This window comes from Notolepis coatsorum, assembly GCF_963971535.1.
Source record: "Notolepis coatsorum genome assembly, contig: SCAFFOLD_276, whole genome shotgun sequence".
Classification (NCBI taxonomy): Eukaryota; Metazoa; Chordata; class Actinopteri; order Aulopiformes; family Paralepididae; genus Notolepis; species Notolepis coatsorum.
Genome location: NW_028169905.1, coordinates 291,666 through 297,898, shown reverse-complemented (window position 1 = coordinate 297,898; position 6,233 = coordinate 291,666).

The following is a 6,233-nucleotide window of genomic DNA, read 5'->3' as shown; positions in this document are numbered from 1 at the left end:
TCTACGCTAACCTCGACCGGTACCCTAGCTATCACCCCCTTACACCCCCCCTCCCTCTTCTCCCCTACTCTCACTACCTTACTTATACCAACTCCACCAATGCTCCTCATCTTCCTAGCCTTCTCCACCTGCTCCACACTTACACACCCTATGGCCAGATTCCCATCCCCCAAAACTCTTGCAAACTTTACCTCACCTAATTGCTCATCAACGAGTTTGGGCAACTCAAACATCCCCAATTTCCTCACTCCCCCCTCCCCCTCAAACCTAACCACTATTATGAATCACTTCTGCAATATCATTTCCTCCACCCTCGCCTTCTGACCCACTTGAGCTATCTCCCCTACCCTTCTTCCTCTTAAGCCCCTTCCCCTCTCTGTCCCTGCTCCCCTTCTCCACCTTACTCCAACCTTCTCCCCCGCTCTCACCCCCCGCACCACACTCCATACTGCCACTATCCGACTCCCTTCCCCTATCACAACCGTCACCGTCCCTATCGTCACCTCCCTCGCTCCCACTACCCGCCCCAGCTCCCGACGTCGAAAGCAGTTCATCATGGATCAGCAAGGCGGCCACATCCATCGCCTCGTCTCCGTCATAGCCGTCAAACTTGACCCGGCATTTTTTTACCTCCGATCCAGGAAACAACCGCCGGATGCGTCTATTCGAAGCCTAACCGGTTCATGCTTCCGCGTTCGCGTTTTGCAAATCTGATTGGCCACTGCCGTTTCTGGTGCGATCTGATTGGCCACTGACGTTTCTGGTCACTGTCTATCTGTATGTCATGTATGTCATATATGTTATTGTAAAGGCCAATGAGTGTTCTTGTTATAGATTATTATTAGTAGTATTATTATTATCTATATATTATAATGATCAATGCACTGTTTTAAACTGTCTTATTTATGTTTGGACACTAGAGGGCTCACCACCCATTACAGCCCTATAAATAGCCAAGGTGATCAATGGAATCGTGTGCACCTGTGTTAGGATACAATTTTCTACCTGTTTCACTGCTGTTTCACTGCTGTTTCACTGTTTCATCTGAGCACTTGACAACTGTTCTGATTTAACCCTTCATTCACCATCATTCACCTTTGGACAACAATAAACCCTGTAAACCGAACCGGCGGCAACTTTGGACATTCAATTCATTCAACATCACAACTTTGGGACCGAGTAGGAGCCAGTAATAGCGGGTGCACCGTGGACGCTTGTCAATTCACTGGGGAGCGACAAGCGGCCATTACAAAGTAGAAAATTACCTAATGGAAGAAGGACGTGAGTAAAGTGAGTACAAAGCTGGAAAACTCCTCACGAAAAAAGGACGTGAGTAAAGTATAGGACAACTTTCCTCACGAATGGAAGAGGTAAGAAGATTGGAAACTTCTGTGGGGATTACCTAATGAAGATCTGGATAAAGGATTTGTGAAGGAGCTGTAACTGCCTACCGTGTAGTGGAATTGTTTGGACTCTGCTGTATTTATGAAAATGTGACTCGCTACTTGTTACGCTGTTGAGTATTATAACGTAGACTGACAAATTGATTAATGGTGATGCTGTGGATTATGGACGTATTGGACGCCGTAATATTTGGAGAACCATTGCAATTAATGTTGTCAGTCACTCTCGACGTGTGGAAACTAAATGGCGCAATGGACTGATTTTAATTCCGATACAGCAGTGGTTCTCTTGGACATTGTAGATGTGTGGCAAACTAAAGCTACATTACTGCATTCATAAACAGGAAGAAACTCAAACCCTCTTTGAAGGCTCTGACGTCACGCCAAGTGAATGCAACGTTCAAACTACAATAAGGATAAATAAAAAATAAAAAGAATAAATAACATGTCTGAAGCCAAGATGAGGCCAACCAGTCATGGAGGTAGTAAAACAACCTCTATGATTAGAAAGGCTAAAGCTGAAAAGGCAGGCCTGATGACACGTTTTGCCTATTTAAAGAAAAGGCAAGAGCTTGAGAAGCAGCAAGCAGCTATAAGGGCCTTACAAGAGGAGCTTGAGCTGCAAACTAACATTGAAGCCATAGCTGCAAAAATAAGAACATTGTCAAGTTTAGAGGAACAAAATCAACGGTATAATCAAATCTTGACTGAGAGGCGCAGCAAGGAATTGGCAGATGAATATCATATTAATAACGCTGAAAATGTGTGTATTAATCACTGTGATGATTTCACCTCCAAGGAGTGCAGGTACAACATACTTAAACTCCCCTTTAAGCCAAAGTTGGGGTCGGAGTCCAAAGGCGAGGACGACGATGAAGATGGGGACGACGATGACGAGTCGATCCCCATTTATGTCCCCTCCAGGGAGTGGATGATAAAGGACGGCGTCGATGATGACGTCGATGATGAAGGTGAGGATAATAAGGAAGAGGACAATAATGAGGAAGAGGATGACTATTCGATTCCCTTTCATGTTCCCTCCAGGGAGTGGTTGAGGAAACATGGCCTGATTGAGGAGGATGATGAGGAGGAGGATGAGTCGACCCCCATTCATGTCCCCTCCAGCGAGTGGATGATGAAGAACCACCTGCTGGATCCTTCCCAGAGGGTTCCTCAGAATAAAGACAAAGAGGATGACGTCGATGATGAGGAAGAAGAGGACGACAAAGCGAGCGCGCCTCATGTTCCCTCCAAGGAGTGGATGGTGGAGGGCGACCTGATGGGTCCTACCCAAAGACTTCCTCCGAATGAACCAGATGATGGTGGTGAGGAGGACGACGTCGATGAGGAAGAAGAGGACGGCGTCGATGACGTCAACAAAGAGGAGGACGGTGACGACGAAGGCAGAGAGGAAGAAGCAATGACAGAGGAAATTACTGTGTCAGACGCCGAGAGGGAGAGGTACAGTGTGGCAGCTGTGGGGGAGAGTGCTGCAGAGGAAATGCAGGAAGAACCTGAAACAGCACCAGCAAAACCAACCATTGACTCTGCTACATGTGCACCTGATGAAGACGAGGATGAGGAGGATGATGAGAGAGAGGAATCAGATGACTCCACAGATGAGGAATGTACTGGGAAACCAGATGTGTGCGACTGCAGCTCCTCAGAGAGTGAGGCAGAGGAGGAGGAAGATGCACATAAGGAAGATGCACACAACAGGGCCACTACTGAACCTCCAGTGTTTAAAACGAGAGCTCTCAGAAGCAGGACAGCAGCAGTCTCAGCCAGTCCAGGAGGGCTGACCGGGTGGCACCGTCCTGAGGAGGAGAGGGACGGCAGCATGGAGGTGCATCTCCCGAGACGTGGCTCTGCTCTGCAAGGACCTGCTGAGGACGGGAGTGTTGGAGGAGATGACGAGCCGGTGGAGGAGCAACTGCCTAAACAAGCTTATCAAGTGAAGCCCATGGAAGCCCATGGTGTTACCGGGGCCGGTGATGGCCAAACACTTTTGGATATGCCAGTTTCCAAAAGGAGAAACTACAAAAGACGACGGCGTAAAGGAAACCTGCAGGGAAGAATGGCTGAAACCTCCCGACCGACTTACCGCAGAAAGTCCTGACGACCCCGATGGAGTCTCACAACCAGTGGACATTGGCTGTATGCCTATCAGAGCCATAGGGCTCTGTTGAACTTTGAATATACATTGGCTATAAGCCTATCAGAGCTATATGGCTCTGTTTGTTAAAACAAACAAAAAACACTTTGAATATTATCATTGAGTTTCCTTGACTGTTATTCGAATTACTAATTAATTTGTTCTTCCCATGCTCGGGGACAACAAGCGGAAACCAGAGCCCCAGTCAAGCTTCTTCGTGTTTAGAACTATGATTTGGGATTGATTATTATTGAGGATTGCAGGCTATAATGAACACTCACCGACTATGTTTTGTTTTGTAATTGTGTAAACACAATTAGGGGCCGGTGTAAAGGCCAATGAGTGTTCTTGTTATAGATTATTAGTAGTATTATTATTATCTATATATTATAATGATCAATGCACTGTTTTAAACTGTCTTATTTATGTTTGGACACTAGAGGGCTCACCACCCATTACAGCCCTATAAATAGCCAAGGTGATCAATGGAATCGTGTGCACCTGTGTTAGTGTGACCGGTGTAGTAGGGTGTACTCTCTGACGGCGTTGTGTTAAGGACGACAGACATGGATGACTGTTGACGGACTTTATTTCCCTCCTGTTAGGTTACAAAGGCAACAATATGCAGCAGCATTAGGAACACGACATCTGCAGCACGAGAATATTTAACAACTTTTAGACCGAAGTCTTTCACTGAACATAAGGAGTAGTAATCACTCCACGGACCTCCAGGTGGAACTAGCTCACCACCGGAAAGCAGGCAAGATACGTGTCCCGGAGGACCGGAAAAGTAAGGGTGTCGATTTCAAAATAAAAGCCTTAACTCCCAAAAGTGCAATAAAACAAAACTAAAGGAATGAAATCAACTCAAATCAATAAAATAAAACGTTTAGGAGTATTAGTGGAATGTATTAAAGTGTATTTTGTGATGGGGTGTAATTATCTATACAAGGCAACAAGGCACTTGTTACATTCACCCCACAGAATTACACCTACATCGAATAAAATAAAACTGTGCCTACCTCGTGTCACACTAGTCACAAGCTTACTATGAGAACCACACACTGCGGAACAATCCAACGATACCTGTCACCTAATAAAAGGCCAGGAGGGCACTAGGAGTGGCCAACTCCCACCACACCTCCAGGGATAACGACGGTGCCTTATACACCATCCAGCTACACTTGACCATACCATGACGAGGGCACATACACATAAATAAAACTGTTACTCCTTATCACCACAAAGGACACTGTATCAGGCTGTAAGCGCTATACACAACACTGCAGCTAACCTCACACACGTTTGATAGAGGCTTGCGGCTCGAAGCCCATCATACTCTCAAGTTGGACCATTGTCTCTATCAGCCGAAAGACTGGCTTGATAACCCTACCGAACCTGGACGTGTAGTGGTCAGTGGTCTGTGGACCCTGGCTCCGACCAGGCACACTGACACTCATTAGCTCAGGAGTACGCCCTGGTTGTGTGGACACAACACTGTCATCATGCTGGACTACAGCAGGGGGGGAACTCGGTGGAGCAAGCAACAGTGGGGGACTGGCGGCACTTGCCACTGGAAGCTCACTCAGAGCAGGGGACATCCCCTGGGGGGAATACGGACGCAGCCCGTCATCCTCACTCTCCACTGAAGACTGCTCTTGCACCCATGATGCGGTGCGATCCCCATCAGGTCCATCTCCCATGGAAGGCTCTGCTGCCACACTGTCCACGTCTGAGGCGCTAGCTTCAGGCATGACTGAGAGGGAGGCTCCCTCTTGCACCCATGATGCGGTGCGACCCCCATCAGGTCCATCTCCCATGGAAGGCTCTGCCGCCACACCGTCCGCGTCTGAGGCGCTAGCTCCAGGCATGACTGAGAGGGAGGCTTCACCAGGCGCACAGGTGTCGCTGTCCACGGCCAGACCCTCATCATCAAATGATCCGTCCAAGGGGAGGAAGTTGACCTGAAGCAGGAGGTTCCTGTGGACTGTCTTCTCCCGTCCAGTCCGGTCTCTGATCCGATATATGTGGCACTGTGGTCTGGAAGCAATGACGGTGTAGACGTCCGGCTCCCATTTGTCCGCCAGCTTCCGCTTCCCTCTGGCGCCCTTGTTCGCCACCAGGACCCGATCACCCACCGAGAGGGGCAAGCCCTTCATCTTTTTGTTGTACTGGTCAGCCTGATGCCCCTGTTCCACTGAGGTGTGCCTCTGGGCCAACAGCATAGCAGACTGGAGATCGGCCGCCAGGGACTTCACATAGGCATCATAGTCACAGACCACCTCGTCCTGGAGCACATTCTTAAACAGCAGATCAACTGGCAGACGCGGGACCCTCCCGAACATCAGGTAAAAGGGGGCAAAGCCAGTCGTCTCATGCTGTGTACAATTGTAGGCGAAGGTCAGGCTCTGGACCATCTGGGGCCATCTGTGCTTAGACTCCGATGGCAGGGAGCGCAGCATTCCACCCAGGGTCCGATTGAATCTCTCAGTGCCACCATTCCCCATAGGGTGATACGGAGTGGTCCGGGACTGCGTGACCCCTGCTAACTCCAGCAGCTCCGCCATCAACTCACTCTGGAAGTTCGCTCCTTGGTCCGAATGCAGGCGCTGTGGGAAGCCATACACACAGAAATAGTTGTCCCACAGCTTTTTAGCAACCTTCTTCGCGGTTTG